A 25,280-nucleotide genomic window follows, 5' to 3' on the forward strand; every position below is an offset into this window, starting at 1 on the left:
TGAATATACGCTTTGCATTGACTGAGAGAAAGAATAATACTGTGGACTTTAGTATGGATTTGAGAGTCTGGCAGATGTGAGCTCTAATCTTCACTTCCTTTCTTCCTAAACCCTTTATTGAAACAATCACAGCTCCATGGCAGTTACAAGCAACTGTGTATTCCTTGACACTGTTATTCCTGCAATAACTTCAGCTGACTAGAAGGATTAGAACATCTCTGTGTCTCATTAAAATCCTGTATTTGAAAGGCTGGTGCAGTTGATTAAGAATGTCTCTAAGAAGATTATTAGAATATCCCGACAAGAGGAGTTTTCTGGACTCTCACTGTGCCACACGTCGATCTGTTATTGAATCTATCATTCAATCTTACTAAATTACTAGTGCAGCTTCACATCAGTCCATCTAAATTTACTGAGGATTTACCAGATTAAAAAAAAAAAAGAAAGAAAGAAAAGAAAAGAATGTATCCTAGAGTCCTGCTCTGTGTGCACCAATTCTTTTTTTCATCGTTACTTTGTGTGAGTCTTTACTGGACCCTACAGAGCTGAGTCCTTGTCTCTATTGAGGTCATGAGGCCTGGATACAAAGAAGTTCACGTGGCAACATCACATCGATCAACCACAAAGGGCTTCTCCAGTGCAAGGAAATTTTAGACACATTGCCTTTCAATTGCTATAATTGTAGAGTGTTGTTGTTTATTATGTTTCGTTTAGAGTGTTGGTTTATTTGGCTAGACTTCTTAGAAAGTCCCAGGAATACAGTGTCAGGAAACAATAATTCACTCTTTGCAAGCAATGAAATTGCTAGAATATTCTATAAGTTTGAGATCGATGGTGGGACCAGATGATCTTTCAGGTTTCTGACAGCCCTGAAAATCTATAATTCTACCATGAATTAACATGAGTCTCACACAAATAGGACATAAGTTTACTGATTCAGTGGTAGGACCAGCTAAGAGGGAAAGGCTGTTTTATCTGATCGTGTTTTTCTTTGTTACTCCTTGTAGTTTACAGACAAAAGAAGTTAGAAGATGACTTGGCATTGAGTATTGAAGAAATAAAAATCAATTTATTGAAAAACCTGGGGTTTTTTTTTGCCATTTTTACTACTCTGTGTGTGGATTTGAAACATTTTTAAGGAAACTGTGGGTTTTTTTGTCCTCCTAATATATCAAAGTCATTTTCTTAAGACTATCAGTGCCTATCATGTCTGTTAAGTGTGACTGAATACAAGCACTCCTCAGCAGACAGAAACCTAGAGCATCAAATAGCCCCTGTGCTTTATCGTACATTTTCAGCGGCGAACACACGACTTTCTGACTCTCTGAATGGAACTTGTCATTCAAAAGAAAAACAAACAATATCTATTATTAATCACCAGGAAGCTAGGATCTTGAAACCTAGATAATTAAATCCTAATGTATGGGACTTAAGATATAATGCAAGAGACCTACACATTCAATATGGAACCTAAATGGTGTCCATTGCTCATTGGAGAGCTGTGTCGTTCCTTGAAATTGTGGCAAGAACATGGGACTTGGAGAAGTCATACTACCCACGAGCTGTGTAACTTTTCCAAAGGAAAGTCAAGTGAATGTGTCAAATGAAGATACTCCCTCTTGTAACAATCTATTAGGATTCTTGCATCAACTGAAAAATACATGTGAAATCACTTTCTAAATGACTGTTAAAATTGCTTCATATTTACCTCATTATGAGCTTTCAGAGCAATTCAGAAGGTGTATGCCTCTCCAATATCAGAGCAGGCTGAAACCACCCTGGGCACCGAATACAGCTGCACAGGCAGGCGTCTGACCTGATGGGACTGCTGTCGGGGCACTGGAAGAATCCAGCGCAGCTTCTAGACTCCAGTGTTGCTTTGTCCCTCAGGAAAAAGGATCTGTTGCTCCTCCACCACTGTGATCTCTGTCCATCTTGTTTCTACTATAAGTGCCACTCCTCACTTGTAAATGCCCACGCTCTTGTCTCTGGCTCTTTGACTCTCATTACTTATTTTTTACTCAAAATTTTATCTCAGCATGACCCTACACTGTGCTTCGTTTCAGCTTCTATTCCCATTACCAGTGAAGCAGTTATTTCTTAGCTCACATTCAAGAAAGAGGATGTGTTTAACGCTTCATTTCTTCAATGCAAAAAAAATTTCTGAACACGATATTCAGCGGGCTCCTAGCCTCGGATATGGATGTAGGCAGAAAATTCAGCTTGCCATGGTTATATAATGGTGCACTGTTTCCTTATCTGCCATTAGTCAAGCAACCCAGGTCAGAGCTTACAAATTTATTTTCGAAAGTATCTAACTCTGAGAGAAGCAACCATCCAACTCCTTTGTGGTTACATTTTTGAGCTTCTTGACACTTCACAAACACAGCAGCCACCAAGTCCTGCAAAGTGCTGCCTTCAAAGAGAACACATTTTGGGCGTGTGTGAAATTACAGGCAAAAGTTTCACTTGCCACTGCAGACCATGGCCTCTTGGCGTCCATGGTGAGATTCGAACCGGCGTCTTACAGCTTCCCACTTGCTCCAAGGCCACAACCAAATGTCATACATCCTAATTCCCTGTAAGGTTGTTGGGACAACCCAAAGTCTTGATATCCTGGATGCAGGAAGCATAGGTTCGTTCAAGTAATTTTCTATTAATAAGGATTTACAGTAGGGCTACATGTGGCAATGCGAGAAGGCAACAGGAATAATCAGGACTCCTGGGAACCAGGAAACTCACTATGGGTCCACAGAGGTGGAACCCAGAGTCCACTCAGCACCCATGGCTTCTCTAGAGATCAAGCCAACTTGTCTCTGCCACAGAAGATTCAATGCATGGCTCCTACTCTACACTCTGCCCCTGATACAGCCCACCTATTCATTCCTGTCTCCTTTTCTGTGGTTCTTCTCACTTCTTTCTGTGGCTTACCGAATGACTCATTCATATCTTGACATTGCTTTTCATTTGAAGCTGTCTCACAGGTCAGCGGAGAGTTTATGATGAGTTGTTCTGGGATGGGACACCAACATCAAGTCCAGTAGCAGGGGCTGAGGAGGTTTGGCAGTGGGAAGAGAGCTGTCTGGTCATAAATCCAGGGCTACTTTCCTCTGCAAGGAAGTGAGTGTGGCAACATCTCTTAGAAATGGCCACGCCTTATGTCCTGGTCCAGCCACCATGGTCTCTCCCCTGGACCACAGTGACGGTCTCCTGTTTCCCCTCCCCTCTCACCACAGCCCTTTCCTCACACAGAAGCTAGTAAAATACACTTAAAACTCAGCTCAAATCATGTTGTTCCTCACTGAAAATATTCTATTCTGAATCAAATCTAAACTTCTAGGTCTACGAGATCCCACATCTCTTCCTAAGTTACTTCCTGATGCTTATCTCCCACCGCTCTGCCCCGCTCTCCACCCTGCTCCAGCCACCTATTGGTCCTCAGAACACCAAGCACTCTTTCCCCTCAAGACCTTTTCACTCAATGTCCTCTCTCCCTGGCATGTTCCTTTCTCAGGCATCCATGTGCTTACTCTCTTATTTCCCTTAGGGCTTTTTTCAGAGAAGTCTTCTCTGACCTTTTATCTAAATTATGACCCTCATCCCATCACTATTTCCTTGAACTCTTCATGTTGTATATCTGCTTCTTCGTTTATTGACTGCCTTCCCTCCTAGAATTTAAACTCCATGATGGCAAGGAACGTCTTGGCTTGATTTACTCTTAATTTACTCTTGTATCCCAGTATCTACAATAATGCTTGGCACATAGCAGGTGCTCAATAAATGTTTGTCAAATAAATGTATACATGAATGAATTAAAAGGTACCATGGGCATGAAAGAACCATGATTGACATGTCCAGAACAAGACTACTGGAGGAGACAGATGAGTAATTTTAACCGTAGTGAAAAGTTCTAAGATTTGGGTAAGCAAAGAGTTTTACCATGGCTACTTTGGGCAGTTGGGAAAGGCTTGACTTTTTTTTTTAGACCTGAAACCTAGAAAAAAAAGGCATTTTAGCTGGGGGCATCTGCACAGATCAGAAGGAAACAGAAAGCATGGCATGTTTGGAGCAACTCCTTATCATAACTTCAACTGCACATAACAGAAAACCCAAACTTAGACTGGCCTAAGCAATGAGGAAATGTATCGTCTCCCCTGAACGGTAGCTCATAAATAGGGCATGGTCCAGGAGCAGTGCACCGGGTCTCCAACAATGCTTTTCTGAAATTCTTGTGGCTCTGCTCTCTTCCCTTTTTTGGTCTTATCCTTGTTCTTGTAGCAAGATGGCTGCACAATGTCCAGATATCATTTCCAGCCAGGGGAATACCCAGAAGCAGAAAGGAGCTGTCTTTTCCTTGGGTCTGTATTTTAAATGAGAAAATAATTCCTAGAACATTATCAGCAGACTTCTTCTCACACCCCACTGGCCAAAACTGGGTCACTTAGCCTTTCCTAAATATTCACTAGAAAAGAGAATTCAGGACTACCATGACTGGCTTGGACAAATTACCTGGGGAAAAGACCTTCGGAGAGTCAGTCACCATTACTAATGGAGTTTGGAGGGGAAGGGAGGAAAGAAGTGCAAAGCAAAAGTCAGAAAATAAGTCTTCGATGTCTCGTTATGGAGTTTGAACTTTACCAGGAAGGCTACTGGTAAACAATGATGAGTTTTAAGCAACAAAGTTGTAGGTTCAGTTTCCCAATGTATAAAGATCACTAAAATGGCATTGATTAGAGGGAGAAAGACTGATGACTGTGGGAGCTGTGAGGCCACTGCAGCAATACAACCGAGAAACACAGCGCTTATGTGAAGATAACAGTACTAAGGGTGGACTGAGAAAACTCAAGGAGGTGGCTAGCATGCTGGGACAATTCAGCAGGGTCTGGCGACTGAGTGAATGTTGGGGCTTGGAAAGAGGAAGATTGAAGGATGAGCTGAGGTCTCTGGCTTGGGTACCTGGGTGGAGAGTGGATGATTCACAGAACTAGGCAGTAAAGGGGAAAGATTTGATGGGGACACAATGATTATTGTTTGATGTTCTCAGATAGAGATGTGTAAAAGGTAGCTGGACATAAGCACCTGGGGCTCAGAGAGAGGTCTGAACATGTGTTTACTTCCTGATCATGGACTAGGTGATAATCGCAGAGCTGGGTATGTGAATATACAAGATGCATCAGGAGCTGTAGTGCCCCTTGAGGAGCTTACAACTTTATTGACTATTTTAGAAAATAATCATACATTCCACAGGAGTGCTTGGAAGCCTAAATCTCTTTCAGTCATGGCAACTAGCCGACTTCAGTGGGAGTTTTAAGTGGAGTTTTGATCAGTGAAACAGAGACAGGCCCTGTTAAGAAAGGGGACTGGCAAGAGCCCAGATATGAATTAAGACACAAACTTAAACCAGGAGCGTTAGAACCAGCAAGAAGCAGGACTGGATGGATGCCTGCAATATTTTGATAAAAGAGTCAATACATTTATGTGACTAACTAAATACAAAGCAAGGCGAAGGACTTCAGCATATTGGATTTTTTTCAGGATTGAAAGAACCAAGATGGGGAAATCAGTGCAAGGAATTGATTGAGTTGAGAGGAGTTAAAAGAAAATGTCATTTTTAGATATGTTGATATTGAGAAGGCGGGACATTCAGCAGACAGATGAGGCACAGGAGAAAGATCAGAGCCAGGGCTGGAGCTCTGGGGGTCCCTTTACGCATGTAGTTGTGAGGTCTGAGTCACAGAGACTACAGCTGGTGCCCCTGGAATTGTGCAGTGCTCTGGCGCACATTATAGGCATTGCAGTTGTAATTATTGAAGATATTTTTCTCAAATGGGTTTGAACAGATGGTCAGTCAGATAAATATCAAACTGAATTTAATATCCTATGATTTCCCCCAAAATGCTCATTAAAATATGTAAGGATTTCTTACATGAGAAAGACAGAATCTGGGACAGAGAGAAGAAAAGATACTATGGAAGTAAAAGAACCAGAAAAAGAAAACAGCTACTTCCACAGAACTATGAATGGGGACGTATACTTGAATTGGTGTACTTTGAATCAATCTTCCACAAAACAAAAAAAACTATATTTTAATTCCATGAATGTGGAGATTAAGTTGCATAAGAACCATCTCTGACAAGGAAAAAACCTGGAAACTCGGAGTACGCAGCTCTTTTGGTGCAGCAACTACCCAGTGCCTAGGGCAATGATGTGCTTAATAAAATCTTTCGACAATAATGCTAGAGGGCAGGTGTCTTGCCTGTTCAACCCACTTAGCCCATAAGCAAATAGATAATTAAAGGATTTAATGAGGAGGAAAGGAAAGATAAAAGTACGTGCTTAAGAGAATCAGGATTTGACTACTTGCTGCGTATTTATGAATGTGTCATCATATGCACTCATACACACAAACACACACACACACACACACACACACACACATGAATACACACACAGTACCACACTTCCTGATTTAGTTTAACAGCTAAACATCAGTTCTGATTTATAAGGTAGTGGGGACTGTCTATAACCCTCAGAGGAAATTCCTTCTATAATGAGCAAAAGAAAATAAATTTTATCCTATAAACAATTACACTCACAGAGACTAAAATCTATTGGAGAGTTATATGAAGACAGAATCCTAATCAATAATTCTTATCTTGACAATCCTAACAATACTCAACAGAAGACCAGAAGGTTCTGTGGCACTGTATTCTCTGTCAGACTAGACAAGTTTAATATAAATAGATGCACACATCACAAATGCAAAGAAACACACATTTGTATAGTGAAAGTATTGCAAGGTATATTAAAGTTAAATATATCGAAGAGAAAATACTGGTGCAGACATTGTAGTAATTAATTAGTAGAAAACTTTATTTATACAGAATGTATGTTCCAGGGGGTTGGGAACCACATCTTTTTACATACCACTGTATTAACACATATTATAGAACCTGGTACAAAACAAACAATCAACAAATACATAAATTAATTTAGACTTCATTATCCTAGGAGCTACGGTATTAATAAGCAAAATGTTGGGTTGTTAGGTTTTTTTAATTTTAAAACTAAAATGTAAGAGTAAGGCAAACATACAGATCACATTTAGAAGTGTGTCATTTATCATTTATCATTCACTCACTCATACCTCATTCTGGAAAGTATTTAAGAAGCCTTTAAAAATATAAAACAGGAAAAGATACATGCAGAAAGTGGGAGGAAAAGGAAAAATGGAAGGAGGATAATAGAGTAAAAGGTAGAGGGTAGAGTCTGTATACAAGGTATATGCCTTAAAAGTCTAGGCCTTTGCCTAGAGTGCCAGTGGGGTTCTGTCTGAAAGGACAATGTCGAGAGAAACAAAACACGCACATAGAGCCCACAGTGCCATCTTCATAAAATACAGTAGGCCACCATCCAGCTTCTGCTCTCGTACATCGAGCAGATACACTATTTAATATTTAATTTCTTGGAAAAATGCACTACAAAAATGCGTTGCTGAGACTATGATATCATTTTCTTTCAAAGCAAAGTGATTACATAAAGTCCTGGTGCTTTCGTACATTCTCCAAATGAGTAGTAAGTGAATTTTTTAAAATGAAGCTTAACTTTTTTACAGCTTTCAAGGCTTATAAGAGAGGAAAATGTGTAAGGAGCAATGTGGATGGTTATATGCTTACTTACATGTAACGTTCAAGAAATAGGAAGAAGAACCACTGGCATAATTAACTTGTGGATCTCCTTGGCCAACGTGCACTTATATTCTATATTGAAAAGTCATATACAGGGTTCGTAATGGTCAAGGTGAAAAGAACTACAAGTGATAACAAGGAAGGACTGTGGTTTGAGATTTCATTACTGACACAGCAACTGGACTTGAATATGGGCTCATCGGCAGCCTGCAGAGTGGCAGAGAGAATGAGGGCAAGAGAGACTGAATCACCTGTGCCTGGCAGAGAAAATGGAAACACAGTCGGAGAAGTGAGATGCAGAGTGGAGACGTTCTCTTCCTGGAGTAGTGTCGGGATTATATTCTGTTGTCTAGAGCTGGCTCAAATTACATGGAGCTCATCTATTAAACTCAGACAAGAGATGAAAGTAGGGAAGTGCAAAACCTGACATTGCTTCTTATTTGACCTGCATGGTGGCTGGATTCATACGTCTTGCCATACTTCTGTATTCTGAAGGACTGTGAAACAAGTTATCAGGGCCAGGTGTGAAACTTGGAAGATGAGTCTAGCCCCTAGGGGTTTTAAAAGGGAAAAGTAACAATTGGAAATCTCACTGAAAGCTTGTCCTCCTTGGCCGTTCTCCTTTCCTCTTCCAAATTAAGATGTACTGTGTTCCTTTACATATTTGAGATTTGCTATAGGCTTGACTTCAGAATCAATTATCTATTTCAAATAAACAAACATTCAAGAACTTTTCACATATTTCCCAGTCATTTCTTTCAGCTCTTTGAATCTTATTCTTGAGATAACATCTAAAGCTCAGATTATCATACTGAGTGAAGTAAGTCAGACAGAGAAAGACAAATATCATATGATATTACTCATATGTGGAATCTAAAAAAATGATACAAATGAATTTTGTCAGAAACAGACACACAGACTTAGAAAACAAACTTATGGCTACCAAAGGGGAAAGATTGGGAGGAGGGATAAATTAGGAGGTTGGGATTAACATATACACAATACTATATATAAAATAGATAATTAACAAGGATCTACTGTATAGCACAGGGAACTCTACTCAGTACTCTGTAATAATCTCTATGGGGAAAGGTTCTGAAAAAGAATAGATATATGTATATGTATAACTGAATCACTTTGCTGTAAAGCTGAAACTAACACACTATAAATCAACTATACTTCAATATAAAATAAAAAATTTTTTAAATAAATAAATAATTGTTTAAAAGATAAAAAGAAAGAAAGCTCAAGTTTTCAAACACGTACAGACATAAGACATGTCTCTGTAACTTAACTGGACTTGTGCAAAAATACTCCAGGAGAAAAAACAACTTACTTTTTGCTGTATGCTTTGCTTTCATTTATTACCTACTTAAATAGTGCTACAGACTGTACTATCTACTATTATGTGGATTATATCATTTTTATCGCCCCCCCACAAATCCTATGGGTTGATTATTATTATTTTATCCATTTACAGATGGAGAAATGGAAAGGTTATGTCAATTAATAACTTTCCCAAGTTCTCACATTAAGTTGTACCATCAGAATCTGAATTCAGGTTCCTTAAAACACTAAAAACAGAACTACCATACGACCCAGCACTCCCACTACTGGGCATATACCCTGAGAAAACCATAATTCAAAAAGAGTCATGGACCACAATGTTCATTGCAGCTCTATTTACAATAGCCAGGACATGGAAGCAACCTAAGTGTCCATCAACAGATGAATGGATAAAGAAGATGTGGCACATATATACAATGGAATATTACTCAGTCATAAAAAGAAACGAAATTGAGTTATTTGTAGTGAGTTAGATGGACATAGAGTCTGTCATACAGAGTGAAGTCAGAAAGAACAAAACAAATACCTTATGCTAACACATATATATGGAATCTAAAAACAAAACAGTTCTGAAGAATCTAGGGCAGGACACGAATAAAGATGCAGATGTAGAGAATGGACTTGAGGACACGGGGAGGGGGAAGGGTAAGCTGGGATGAAGTAAGAGAGTGGCATGGACATATATACACTACCAAATGTAAAATAGCTAGCTAGTGGGAAGCAGCCACATAGCACAGGGAGATCAGCTCGGTGCTTTGTGACCACCTAGAGGGGTGGGATAGGGAGGGTGGGAGGGAGATGCAAGAGGGAGGAGATATGGGGATATATGTATGGCTGATTCACTTCGTTATAAAGCAGAAGTTAACACACCGTTGTAAAGCAATTATACTCCAATAAAGATGTTAAAAAATTAAATTTAATTAAAAAAAAAAAGAATCTGAACTCAGACTGATTCCTGACCCATGTTCTTAACCACCAAGTTATAGTTCTTACATTACATTTCAGCCTTGCTGTAATAAACAAAATGCATATCCTTGGAAAGGAAAGAAGCTTACTTAATGCACTGATATAGTAAAGAGTAGCCAACTTTGAATTAGGAGTCAAGATACATAGGTTCTATTCATGACACTAGCTATGTGAATTTAATCAAGTTAATTCACCTCTGTGACCCTCAAATAAAAAATTTCAGGACTCAGAAAAGCTAGTTGAGTTGAGGCACACTTAAGTCCTTTCAGGTTTTGACATTCTTTGTTTTCTAACGAGATGCCTGAGATAATTTCATCCTTCTCATTATGTAGCTCCTGTGAATGACATGTCCAATTGGACAGAAAGAAATTCAAACTGTGGCGTTTCTGTAGTAAAGCCCCATGAACTCAACATTATGAATAATAATAATATGTGGGATAGTTATCACAGTAACTAGCAAGATTCTCTTAACTTATCACTTGGCAGATTTTCTTTTCTTATATTCCTTTGTGACATCTCATTTTCACTGTGTTTACAAAGAATCGGAATTTATAGAATTAATTCATAAAAATCAATATTTTGCTGGGGCAAACACTTATTTTTCCTGTCAATCAATATTTCACCACCTTATTTATCCTCTGTAAATGGAAAAGCACAGCGTAGGTGAGGACATTGAGGTAGAGAAGTGTTAAAAGATTAAGGTCACACGATAAGTTTAACAAGGCAAAAAATAGAAACGGGTTTTCTGAGCCACAGCTAGTCAATGACAGACCCAGTAATGAGGCACAAGCTTACATTAGCTTACAAAATAACCACGGGCACATTTCTCCTGAAACCAGGCCATGCCCTCAGTGCATGCCCTGGTGCATGTGTAAATTAATTGCTGGCTGCAGGAGGCCCTGGTACTTTTCAACTCTGGTATACTAGTAATTGAAACAAACAGACACACATCAATTTTTTTTTCAGGTAAGAAAACCAGAACACAGGTCAAGCCCTAATAATTTCTTGGGTTTTAGAGTAACATAATATGGGGAAAAAGACACTGAAACTCTTCATTTGCAGTATAACTTGTGTAAGTCCCCTCCTTCCAGAAATTTCTCTTCTGTGCATAGTACACGCTCCGTCAGCACTGGGAATATTTGTTCAGCCTATTTATATGTACATTGGATACAATGCCATTTCTTACTCTAATATTGCGAGAATCCTTAAATTGTTGTTTGATGTTTCAAGCCAGAAAGAATGGCTCGTTCTTTAAATAAAGGAGTTTGGATGGTTAGGGTTACACTTGTCAGTGGAAAGAAAGCCGGTGGGAGCTCTTTGAAATTCCTAGTGTTTTATTTTTACGATTGTTTTGTACTCCTTCCCATAGAATCAGCTATAGAGCCAAGTAGCCTAATAAACATGAACCGCACTGGATTAAGGGGTATAAATATTGTCTGGATGGACCAATGGATGGAGATATTTTAAAGGTAGGAGCTATGAATGAGCTCTGTATCAAGTCCTGAAGCCCAGTGGAGTACTGTACACCCCATGGATGCCAAATTACACCAGATTTTAGTAATAGCAATGATATTAGCTCACTTATTCATTCATTTATTTAGTAAACATGTACCAAGCCCCTATTCTGTGATAGGAAAAGCAGGAGCCTGGAGATACAGAAGTAAAATACATATACTCTGCCTTCAAAGAGCTCACAATCTAATGGGGCAGGTAGCCAAGAAAAAGACATTGCTACCTCAGATGCTGAGAGCTGTATACAAGGGAAGCTCATTATGCTACAGAGACTTGGAGAACGGAAACCTGGCCATGATGAGGGCTAGGCAAGCGGGGAAAGGGATTGTGAAGGAAGAAGGTGGCACTTGACCTTGATATGAATGAAGAATGGGAGTTATCTAGGCTAAGAAAAGGAAAACGTGTTTTTCGAGGCTGAGTATGAGACTGCAAGCATCATGAGGAGGGAGAGAGCACAGAGTTTGGGGGTTTAGGAGGAAGTGACTATTGCGTGCCCAACTCCTGGGTAGGCACCATTCCCATCTTAGTCTAAGTGATGGTACTCTGCAGATTTGTGTGACACATCAACCCTTGTCACAGCTGTAAGTTCAGAACTGGTGAGAGACAGGGCAGAAGATAGTCACCTCATCTACTAAGACAAAAGAGAGGAAGAGAAGAATCTATGTCAATCCATTTTTTAAATTAATAGCCTTTATTTTTTAGAGCAGTTTTAGATTCACAGCAAAACTGAGTGGGAAGTACAGAGTTTCATATACCCCACCCCCATGTATAACCTCTTCCACCCAGCAACTGGTACACTTGTTACAACCAATGAACTGACACTAACACATCATTATTGCCCCAAATCCACAGTTTACATTAGGATTCACTCTTTGTGTTGAACATTCTATGGGTTTGGACAAATGTATAATGACATATATCTACCATTATAGTACAGATGAATGAAACAGAATAGTTTCATAGCCCTAAAAACTTCTGTGCTCTACCTATTCATCCTTCTCTGCCCCCAACATCTGGCAACCACTGATCTTTTTATTATCTCCATAGTTTTACCTTTTTCAGAATGTGGTATATAGTTGGAATCATACAGTATGTAGCCTTTTCAAATTGACATCTTTCACTTAGCAATATGCATTTAAGTTTCCTTCATGTATTTTCGTGGCTTAATAGCTCATTTTTTAGCACCAAATAATATTCCACTGTCTCAATTATCAAGGTTTTTTTGTTTGTTTTTATTTATTTTGTGCTTTTTTTTTTGGAGAGTGCAGAAAGGTGAAGAGTCTGTCCCATGAAGTAGGAGGATAATTTTTTTTTAACATCTTTATTGGAGTATAATTGCTTTACAATGGTGTGTTAGTTTCTGCTTTTTAACAAAGTGAATCAGCTATACATACACATATATCCCCATATCCCCTCCCTCTTGCGTCTCCATCCCACCCTCCCTATTCCACCCCTCCGGGTGGTCACAAAGCACTGAGCTGATCTCCCTGTGCTATACAGCTGCTTCCCACTAGCTATCTATTTTACGTTTGGTAGTGTATATAAGTCCATGCCACTCTCTCACTTCGTCCCAGCTTACCCTTCCCCCTCCCTGTGTCCTCAAGTCCATCCTGGAAGGATAACTGTGTTATCAAATCTGATAAGTCTGCATTGTCTGCTATATCTGAGTCTGTGATAAAACCAATGATTGAGGTAAAAACCTGTGATTTACCTTTGGGCCTCTCTCCAGCTTGGCATCAACACTCTTTGGATGTCATCATTCCAACAGATAAGAAGGTAACTGATGTCCCGAACAGCAATATCAGATTATGCCCCAAGGTAAGCCTGTGGAATTGGAGTTCTAGGAAACATACTCCAAAATCAACTGCACAAATACAGCCTGGAAATATTCCCAATCATCATTAAACTAGCTTTTTCTACATATCACCATTAAAGGTAATTTTTAAATAACATGTTTATCTGGGGCAGAAGTAGAACCTGATAAGGGGACCAAGTCTCAGCAAGTAGGCTAGTATGGGAAGACTTTTTTTCCCTTTGGGCCTGAGATTCTCTTTCTTGGGCCAAAGCTACCAGTGCAGGTAGATGAGGGGCCCAGCAGAAGCAACAGCTTGGTCCAGGAAGTCCCTATGTCTGTGACTTCCCCTGCTCCCACCCTTCAGAGACACCAGGGCAGGAAAGAGGTACCATGCCCTTCCCCACTGAGAGATCCCACTGAGTGGCCCAGCCTGGGGAAACCCCTGCCATCCCCCTCAGGCAGCACCAGCGGGGGCCTGTGAGAGCCCCAGTGGCACCTGATAAACCAAACGGATCAAAATAACACCACAAAATCAGTAAAAATTAAACTGCCATTGGAAGAACAGCCCTCAAAAGTAGGCCAAGACCTGCATGCTGCTGCTAAAATAAGAGAATTGAATAGGACCCAGAATCTGCTACATAATAGACAGTATGCCTAGAATACAATTGAAAATGTCCTGTCATATCAAGAACCAAGAAAATCACAACTTCAGTGTGAAAAGGTAATCAACTAATGTAACACCAAGATGGATCAAATGTTGGAATTCTCTGACGAGGATTTTAAAGCAACCATTATAAAAGTGTTTCAACAATCACTTACAAATTCTCTTGCAACAGATGAGAAAAAAAAATCTCAGCAAAGAAATAAATGTTATAAAAGAGAATCAAGTAGAAATTATAGAATTGAAAAATACAGTAACAGAATTTTTAAAAAACCACTTGCTGTACAGGCTCAGTAGAGTGGTGATGACAGAGGTTAGAATCAGTGAACTTGAAGACAGAACAATAGAATTAACCCAAACTTGAAGACAGAAAAATAGAAAAACAAAGAGGAAATAGGCTTAAAACAAAACAAAACAAAAACACAAAGCTTCAGGGACTTGTGGGATAATAAAAGATCCAACAGTAATATTGGAGTCTCAGAAAGAGAGTGACGGGGGGCGGGGCAGAAAGAATATTTGAAGAAACAATGGCTGAAAACTCCCCCAATTTGGCAAAAGATACAGCCAAGAGGCTAAATGAAACCCAAACAGGATAAACACAAGGAAATTCATATCAAGACACATAATAATTAAACCTCTGAAAATGAAAAAGAAAAATTTGAGACAAAAATCCAGAGAGAAACAATGCATTACCTTTAGAGAAACTCCAGTTCAAGTGATAGCGGATACATCGCCTGAAACCAAGGAAGCCAGAAAAAAGTGACACAATATTAATCAAGGGCTGAAAGTAAAGAACTGTCAACCATGAATTCTGAACCTGGCAAAGATGTCCCTCAGGAATGAGAGAAAAGAAAAACATTCTCAGATGGAGGAAAAGTAAAGGAATTTGTTTCTAACAGACACACCCTTAAATTTTTGATGAAGGGAATTCTTCAAACAGACAGAAGATGATTTTTTTTAAAAGAAATGTTGGAATATCAGGAAGGAAGAAAGCACAGAGAGGAAAGAAATACGGGTACATACAATAAACTATCTTTTTCTCATGAGTTTTATAAAGTATATTTGATGATTGAAACAAAAACTATAACACCATCTGACATCCAAGACAATGATATTTAGAAGTGGGGAAGGTAAAGGAACTTAAATGGAAGTGATATTTCCATACTTCATTCAAAGCAGTAAATGTTGAATTCAGGAGACTGTGGTAAGTCCTGTATTTATATTGTAATCTTCAGAGCAACCACTATGAAAATCATACAAAGAGATTCACTCAAAATTACTATGAATTAATCATAGTACAAGCATGTTTGGGGAAAACTGAATAATAGAGGTGGGTTTGATCAATGTCAATATCCCTGTTGTGATTTTATATTATACTTTTGCTAAATATTTCCATTGGGGGAAATTGGGCAAAGTGTACAAGAGTCTTTCTGTATTCCTTACAACTGCATGTGATTCCACAATTATCTAAATAAAAATATCAGTTAAAAAAAGGCATGTCAATTACATTTTATAATTTTACTATGTTGTAACACATTGCAAAACATCTGTGCTTAAAAAAATGTTTGCTGTATTCCATTAACTTAAATCAATTCATCAAATAATAAAAACAAGGATAAACTCATATTTTCTGCCATGTACATGGAATAAACTTTTGGCATTTGGAGAAGAAAGGAACAGGATATTCTCAATATTTTTACAAACATTTTGAGACAATGGCCATTGTGGACCCATGAATTGAGAATAGTTGTCTAATCTTTCACCACAAACTTTATACTCTTTTCTTAATGCACAAATGAGCAAGAGTCTCCAAAGAGAAGAATGAGTTGCCCCAGGGAAGAAACATTCTCATAAATCCCCAACAAAGTGGTTTGAAGTACTCTGTTGCTATGAAAAAAAAAAAAGCCCCCTTAAATTAAACAGCAGGAAAAAAGGAAAGACAGTTTGCTCTTCTGTTGACATTAAATCTTTATTGCCATTGACTTTTCAAATTTGAATTTTGTACATTATTTGCATTTATTTTCAAGTTTTTCCTTAATCTTCAGCCTTAATCTCGATTGATTTAAGAGGGGTAATATAAGTTATTGGGTAGAGGCCCACATCACAGAGTAGCACCTGTTCTGGAGCCATAATGGACTCCAGAACATTATGCCTAAACAGGTAGAAAGTCTTCTATTTCCTTGATTGAATCAACAAATGGTGTGTAGCAACGTTAACAGATGTGACTAGACTGGAATCATATTTTGCTATTGCCCCAAGTGTATTGAATATGAAAAAACGCATCGAGTCTCATATCTTTGAACATCAAAGAAATGGTCCCGTGTGTATCTACACTTTTTATTGTCTTTACAAAACAAGATGAGTTCACAGTAGGCTCTCTTTTGCCTAGGATCTCCATGAAGAGTCTATTACTCTCTCAGAGCTGGACAAAAGCACAGGCTGCCCAGTTCAGTCTTTGAGTCCAGCCCTCAACTGCTTCATGTTTGCAGCACACTTACAAATTCTGAACCTTGTGGTAGTGAGTTTAAAGAGATTAGAAGACTGAAAAGAGTAACAAACAAATTAGCAATAATTGCAGTTGGAGTCACTATCTCACATAACAGGGCTTCATGGAATCTATAACATCCATGCTTATGCTTGGTTGCCCTTCAGCGCTATATTTCCACTTGAGTAGAATTGTTTACTGCCCTGACCATACCTTCTTAGAGACCCAAAGGCAAAGTTTTCTTATCTCCCTGGAAACATGCAATTTTTAAACATTTTTAGTATATGCTTTTCTCTTGTCTTGTCCTTGTAGCAGGATGAACCTTACTCTGAACTACCATTATCTTCTATCTTCTCAGCAGTTCAGCCCAACATTCTAACAGTACAGGATTCAGCTTCAGTTACAGTTTTTTTAAGTGATTTTTTTTTCCTATATTGGTCAAAAAGTAGTGGCAGATGGGTGGGAGTTATGTTTATGTCTCTCAGCTGTAGCCCAACAATGATGAACTATCCTAAGACATACAAGAATTTCTCACACAGCATCAATGATGGTCAACATTCAGACTTCTCCTTTTTTAAAAAAAATTGTTGTAAGAACACTTAACATGAGATCTACCCTGTTAACAAATTTTTATGTGTTCCGTAGTGTTGTTAACCATAGACACAATGTTGTACAGCAGGTCTCTAGAACTTATTCATATTGCATAACTGAAATTTTATACCCATCGAATAACAGCTCCCCACCACCCACTGCCCTTGGCAACCACTGACCTACTCTCTGCTTCTACGTGTTTGACTCTTTTAGACACATCCTTTAAGTGGAATCATGAAGTATTTGTCCTTCCGTAACTGGCTTATTTCACTTACCATAATGTCCTCAAGTTTCATCCAGGGATAGATTGCCTTCCTTTTTTTAAGGCAGAATATGTATATTCTACATTTTCTTTATCCATCCATAGGTGAACATTTAGGCTGTTTCTACTTCGTGACATTCAGCCTTTTCTGAAATATTTATAGTTACAGGGAACTTGCCATCAATGGCCACATTCTGAAAGCACTGTTCACTCTTCTTCATACAACTCTGCTAGAAAACTCTTTAACTGGGCCAAAATCTTCTCACGAACTCTAATTCTACACCCAACACAATACAGAATAAATCTAAACCATGGGCTACAATCTTGAATGACAGTGAGTGATACTTTTGGAGAGTAAGAAAAAATTTGATAGAGATGTGAAAAATATAATTATCCTATTAGAAAAAGTATGGCTAAAAATTTGATAGAGATGTGAAAAATATAATTATCCTATTAGAAAAAGTATGGCTAAAATGCTGAAAGATGGCTATAAACTGATGTTTCCCTCAGTTTGTAAGGGAGAATAACAGTGATTGGTGAAATGGAAGACACATGCCCTGTACAAAGGGTAACTGCTACTCCTCTCCAGCTGTTTGCTGATATAAATGAGATAGAATTTCTAATTCTTCAAGAGGTCAGAGAGCAAGATTTTCAAGTGAAATCTTATGATTTTTAGAGTCAGTGGCTAATTCAAAACATTTAAAAAATTTATTTGGGCCAACAATGAGTTGGCCAAACATCATACCTCTGTAGACCACCATCTTGCTACCTCCAGTCTGAAGGCTGAACCACACATCAGCCTCTGAGCCTCTGAAGACAGACACTGAGTCTCCAGGGATATCTTTTCTTCCAGATCAAATGTCACCACCTTCATTAACCATTTGGTATATAAGTGTGCCAAATCCCTAACCATCCTGAATGGCCTCCTGACTTGTTTTGATTTGCTAAAAAACCTTTCTGAAGTACAGGACTGAGAGAGGTATAGAGAACTTCACAGAGGCTCTGATTGGCTGGCCAGGCCAGCTATTCTAGAGCTGCACAGCATCTTAACTTATGGGCCCCTCTTTTACCACCTTCTGGGTATATTTTTAAAATTCTGTGGCTACTGATTGGGATGCTCTCTGAATGTTATTTGTTTCTTTCTCATCACAGGAATGATGTGGTCTAAGTGTTATTTATTATTGCCTACCTATCTCCTCAAATCATCTTCCCTTTAAAAATCTCTGACTATAAATTCATATCTATTTTGTCTTAGCAAATTTTAAAATCTATATTCCAAAATCAGAAATGCCATCATTTTTATGCCCAGAATGCAAATTTGTATTTTCTGAAGCATGTCTATACCTAGAATTCCCTTCCTTAAGGTTTATTAACCCTAAAAGGATCATTTATCCCTAAATATTCCAATTGCTTCAACTTCAAAACACAAATATGCCTTTTATAGTAAAAAAAAAAAAAAAAAGTAAACTCTGGCTATGTATTAGGACTTTAACACGCATTATTCTCTTATTTAACTGTTCCAATAACCCCGTGAAGTAGCCTTATTATCCCAGTTCCTAGATGAGAAAATTGAGGCTTGGAAGATTGCGTAGACAGCCCAAAGTTGAACAGCCAACACGAATAAAAGCTAGGAATTCAAACTTGGGCCATCTGATTTTAAAGCCGGGACTCTTTACACTACACCACTTGTCTAATTCTTTCTTGTGAGTTAGAATTCAGTCCATAGTGTTAATTCCACTCATTGTCTCATTTATCTTTTAAGACATTCAGTTGTTATGTTTGGCTTTGTGCCAAACAGGATAAGGCTTCCCACAACTGTCAGGAGAATTAAAACTCCTCCAGGATTTTTGCCTTTACCTCCATGCAATATGATTCCGATCCTAATCTCTACTGGTTGGAACACATTGGGAATAAATGAGCACTCCTAACCCATGTACAGTTTCACCACGAGTAAATACAATTGGAGTTACAAACAATAAATATAGGAAATAACATCGTTAGAACTTCAGTCAATCCAGAGTTAGTAATTGTCTGTGAAATCTGTGCAAACAAATGAATAAAATGACTTAGAATAATGATTACCGGCTATCTACTCAATATCCATTTTCTCCTCTTTTACAAACAGAAATTCAATTTTGTTCATGGTGAAAATGTATGATGAGTTTAAAATATTTTTTTTTCAGCCTGCGTTTTAGCTATGCTATGGTCTTGTGACACACTTTATGGCCAATGAGATGTAAGTGGAACTTGCTGGGTGTGACTTAAGGGAAATCTGAAAGGGAGACTCACTTAGCCTGTACCTTTTGCCCTTTGCCCTTAATCTTCTTCTGCCTAGAATGCAGCATGATGCTGAAGGTGGGAAGAGCCACCTTGCCACCATGAGGCAACAATCTTGAAAATAAAAGCCACATGTTAGGGGTGCCTGAAATCAGAGTCCGAATCCCTGATGGCATCGTGGAGACGATGGTCTGCCTACCTTCACACTTCTTGGTATGGAAAAAAGCACTAAACGCTTATTTGTAAAATGGGTTTTCAGTTATATGCAGCCAAACCCATTCCTAACTGATACCCTGAACAATGACTGACAAATATTAGATATGGCTTTTTGTATTACCAAAGTGGTAAAATTCCACACACAGATCTTAGTCTTTTTGAATCTCTCCATGACACATCTGGCAACTCAGTGAACAGTCTAGATTAGGCAGAGTTGCCGAGAAGATCGAAGATTCTGGAACCTCTGCCTGTACTGGAAGACTGTGAGAGCAGGGACCATTTCCATCTGCTTCCCAGTTGTCCACCAGGGCCTGTTACTGACGTGCATAGAAAGTTAAATCTTTGTCCAGTGAATGGATGAATGGATGAATTTATAGTCTAGTTGGGGAGATTAACAAGTAAATAGATGATTCCAAGGGAACAAAATCTTCCTTAGCGTACCTGTATAGGGCTTCCTGGAGGAGATTATTTTCAAACTGGGGCATGAAAATTGAGGCACTAGTGAAGTACAGGGATTGACTTTCCAAGGAGAGGGAGTAGCATGTGGCAGAGAACTGGGTACAGTTTTGTAGGCTTGTAGTTTAGGAATCCAAAAAGACTGTGAAAAGGCTGGGGAGGCAAGCAAGAGTTAGCCCATGAGGGGCCAGGGTACATACACACCGAGCACGGTCTTCTGGTTTAGTCCAATCTAGCTGCAAGGATAAAATAATTTCAGAGTATTCTCAACCTCCCCCTCTGCAATCACAAAGTATAGTCCTTAAATTTCAGGAATTTTGTGACTTGATTATACAAACATCTTCAACCACATTTTTTGACTTGGGCTGTTTTCATTTCTGTTCTACAAATCTACCACCTGTACTGTGAATGCATCTACCAACAGTTTTAGGAAAATCTCTTCCATTATTGATGTGGAACATTTTGAAGACCCTCCTGTCTTAAAGCATCAGGTGTTGCCTGGAAGTTTTGTCTCCTTCACTGGGAAACCCTTTTAGTCATAACTGTCTTGCCCAACCCGTGAATTTTTATCACATGACTGCAGCAGCCAGGGTGAAACACTTTCCCTGCTTCCCGTCTCAGTAGGGCATCAAGGTCATATACATATGGCTTCACTTTGCCCCTGGGAGGGTAAGCAAAAATGAACTGAAAGCAGCAGGTTAATATTTGTCCATGATTGGGGTAAAGGTCACATAAGCAAGTCAGCACTTTTCTCCATCTTTGTCTACCTGTCTCTCTGCTCCTCAGACCCATTAACCATCTTTGTAATTTTTCTCTTCTATATCTGGCACCCTTCCTGGAGATTGGGGTTGTTTATTTGTTTAATCTGAAGCATCCTCAACCTTCAGGGAATCTGGGATGCACAGAACTAGCCTGGTCTTCCTGTGAATCTCATCACTTCGCCACAAAGCTTGACAGGGAGAGAAAATGAAAACACCCTGCATATAAACTCACTCTTTCCTCATCTTTCTTATAACTATATTCCCATGTGCGTATTTCTAATATGCCGTCTTTATCATAAACTTTATAGGCATTAAAACCTAGCCCCTTTTATTAAGGCACATGGTTTGAATGATAGGAGAAAGGTGAGAATTTCCCTTTTCATTTTGCTTTACCATTGGCTGCCATATAACTTTAAGTGAGCTTTGTATTTTTATTAAAGGGAGTGACAATCTCAAAGACTTAAAAATTAATAAGTATTTCTGATCTCTTTATGTGCTTTCCATCTCATTTTAGAAGTAAAAAGAAAAAATGGAAAGGGAGGTATTGCATGCATAAGTGTGAAATTAATATTTACGAATTAATATCTGATCTAATTAACTGCTATCATAATCAACAGATGTGTCTAAATATCAGCAAGGTCATAGATGGGGGTCACAGATTATTTTGGTTTTGTAAACAGTGAGTTTTATTTCCTATCTTGATGACAAGTTTGCATTTGGCCCTGCCTTAGGGCTTAGATTCCAATTTATGTATCTGACTGCAATTTACCTTAGACGATTTTCTAACACAGTTCAACAGCTAATATTTTTCTTAATCTGAAAATTTGAAGGTGTGGAACAAACAGCTTCCTCTGTTTCTCCTGAACATATTTATGGATTGGGCTGTTTCTGAAAATAATTTATTGGTCTGTTTTTCTACTCCTACACAATGGTTTTAACAATTCACATGAAGACATTTTTCTATTTTTTGTTGCCGAGTGCAGACCGTAGCATACTTTGTTTTGTGCTGTTAATATGTATTATTCAGAAAGCAATGATCGGATTGACGTGGTTCTATTAGTGCAGGAAGTGGCATTAATGTATAATCTGTGGGTCACTTTTTAAAAATGTAAAATGATGAACCTCAAAACACCTGAAAGTCAAGTTTAGTCTCTCTTGATTGAGGCTTCAGTTTTTGTCATCAAAAAATGTTAAATGGTTCATTTTCTTATCAGCTGAAAAACAGTCATAAAGTATTGCAGTAGCACACTAACGCCTTACAAGCATGACGTTTACGTCCATAAGCAGTCTGTGTAATAATAAGAAATATAAATTGTTCTCTGACGCTGGTTCTTGTTAGTACTTGATCTTTGACCCCAATTCCTGATTCAGAGCTTCCAAAACCTTAGTATTTCTTGAGTGATAGGAGTGTCTGAGACAGAGCTCCTAAGTCCCTTGGAATTTCCTAGGCGACAGGAGCATCTTTTGTTCTAATGAGTTGATTCTTGGTGGGCTCCTGGTTGGGGGTTTGTCATCAGAAAGACCAAGCCATGATTAGAAGCTTGGAACTTTCAGCCTCACCCAGAGAGGGAAGGGACTGGAAGTAGAATTAATAATTGATTATGTCTGTGATAAAGCCTGCGTAAAAACCCCAAAAGTATAGGATTGGGGGAGTTTCCGGGTTGGTGAACTCATCTGCGTGCCTGGAGATTGGTGCACCCCAGCTCCACAGGGACAGAAGCCCCGGTGCTTGGGGCCCTTCCAGACCTTGCTCTATGTACCCCTTCATCGGGCTGTTCCTCTGTATCCTTTATCATCTTCTTTGTTACATAATAAACCAGTAAAGTAAATGTTTGCCTGAGTTCTGTGAGCTGTCGTATGTAGTAAATGACGGAACCCAGAGAGTTGTGGGAACCTCTAATTTGCAGCTGAGTCACACAGAAGTTGTGGGTAACCTGGGGACTCACTACTTTTGACTGGCATCTGAAGTGGGGGGCAATCTTGTGGGACTGAGCCCTTAATCTGGGGGTCTGTGCTAACTGCAGGCAGTTAATGCCAGAACTGCCTGGTATGGAAAACCCAAACATTTGGTGGCCAGAAGTGAAGTACTAACAGTGCAGAAGTATTCTGTGAGTGGAGGAGAAAATGTTTTTTTCCCAGACATCCTCTGTCTCCTTGACCCTTGGCATTTACTCTCCCACAGCCCTCAGGAAGTCTGTGGTCAGCCTTCCAGCCTTCACGGCCTTTCTCAGCCAGCAAGTCACAGGGTAGGAGTTCCTTCAAGACTGGCTTGGATCCCATGATTCCTAATAATCAAACCTTACAGAGACCTCAGCTTGTGTCTTGGATGCATGAGTCATTCATTAACTCATTCCCCCAAAACAGTTATCGGGGACAATTATTATAAGTTGTCATTTAATGACTCATCTTTAGCTAAACCAACTCCAAAAACAGGTTCTGCTCAAGCATCCCTCTGAGAACGCCTTCTTCACCTACTCCCTATTTTTTTTCCCTTCTCTTCATTAAAAAACTACATCTAAGCCTCATCTCAACTCCTCTCTATAAGCATGTAAGGAATTTACCCTCTTCTGAAACTAGCAAAGTCCCTACTGTCATGCTTCCCAACTTCTTTTCCAATTATGTTGGTGTTTACATTTAGGTTTCCTTATACTTAAGATTTTAGAGTTTAGAGAGACTGCAGAAAAGTGCTCTGCACAGAATAATTAACCAGTGTTATGATTCTCTAACAGGAAGCAGAGGTTTGTTATCATTAAGTTACCACTGAAAGATAAAACAGTTTTGCAGCTAAAGTAATCAACATTTTTGTAAAACATGTGTATTCCAAAGCAAACCCTTAAAGGGAGCATGAGTAGAATTTTGATTTGATTATGTTTGTTTTGCTCCTTCTTTTTTGTACATTCTCCCAGTAAAAACTAGACAAACAACTTGTGTGACATGATAATGAAATAGTTATCGGCCTTAGAACCCATCAACAAAGATAGATTGGATTTTCTCATTTAATTTGCTCATTTAATTATTTAATTGGTATAAAATACATACCAATGCCATTATGACTTAAATATTATCTGCTAGTGTGGGCTGAGTGAAAGCACATAAGAATTGGATTTAGGCATCTCTACTGTGGTTATGTGAGTTTGGAGGAGAATACAGAGAGAACAGAGCATGGAGTGAATACATTAATACAATTTTCTCTATTTTGAGAACCATCAAACCCAATATTAAATTATCTTTGGTAGAAATTCTTAACTGCGAAATATAATCCTTTTCATGATTTACAAAAGTTTAGGAGTTTTCAGGTTATACTTAGGTGACTGAAAATGCACTATGGAGAACAGTATGGAGGTTCCTTAAAAAACTACAAATAGAACTACCATATGACCCAGCAATCCCACTACTGGGCATATACCCTGAGAAAACCGAAATTCAAAAAGAGTCATGTACCAAAATGTTCATTGCAGCTCTATTTGCAATAGCCTGGAGATGGAAACAACCTAAGTGCCCATCATCGGATGAATGGATAAAGAAGATGTGGCATATATATACAATGGAATATTACTCGGCCATAAAAAGAAACGAAATTGAGCTATTTGTAATGAGGTGGATAGACCTAGAGTCTGTCATACAGAGTGAAGTAAGTCAGAAAGAAAAAGACAAATACCGTATGCTAACACATATATATGGAATTTAAGGGAAAAAAATGTCATGAAGAACCTAGGGGTAAGGCAGGAATAAAGACGCAGACCTCCTAGAGAACGGACTTGAGGTTATGGGGAGGGGGAGGGGTGAGCTGTGACGGGGCGAGAGAGAGTCATGGACATATACACACTAACAAACGTAGTAAGGTAGATAGCTAGTGGGAAGCAGCCGCATGGCACAGGGATATTGGCTCGGTGCTTTGTGACAGCCTGGAGGGGTGGGATAGGGAGGGTGGGAGGGAGGGAGACGCAAGAGGGAAGAGATATGGGAACATATGTATATGTATAACTGATTCACTTTGTTATAAAGCAGAAACTAACACACCATTGTAAAGCAATTATACCCCAATAAAGATGTTAAAAAAAAAAAAAAAAAGTCAGGTACCACAATGCTCATTGCAGCTCTATTTACAATAGCCAGGACATGGAAACAACCTAACTGTCCATCAACAGATGAATGGATAAAGATGTGGCACATATGTACAATGGAATATTACTCAGTCATAAAAAGAAATGAAATTGAGTTATTTGTAGTGAGGTGGATAGACCTAGAGACTGTCATACAGAG

General features: G+C 38.8%; 1 long non-coding RNA gene across 4 annotated transcripts in view; it reads right to left on the minus strand.

Annotated features, from left to right (window-relative positions):
• Positions 1–3,535: 3,535 nt before the first annotated feature.
• LOC307195678 overlaps positions 3,536–25,280 on the minus strand; it is a 176,690-nt gene continuing 154,945 nt past the window's right edge. For all 4 annotated transcript variants that reach the window (XR_013830917.1, XR_013830918.1, XR_013830919.1 and 1 more), the window contains one exon: positions 3,536–4,360. This is a non-coding gene — a long non-coding RNA (uncharacterized lncRNA). The remainder of the gene's footprint in view (positions 4,361–25,280) is intronic.

The sequence above is a fragment of the Stenella coeruleoalba genome (assembly GCF_951394435.1).
Source record: "Stenella coeruleoalba genome assembly, chromosome: 12".
NCBI lineage: Eukaryota > Metazoa > Chordata > Mammalia > Artiodactyla > Delphinidae > Stenella > Stenella coeruleoalba.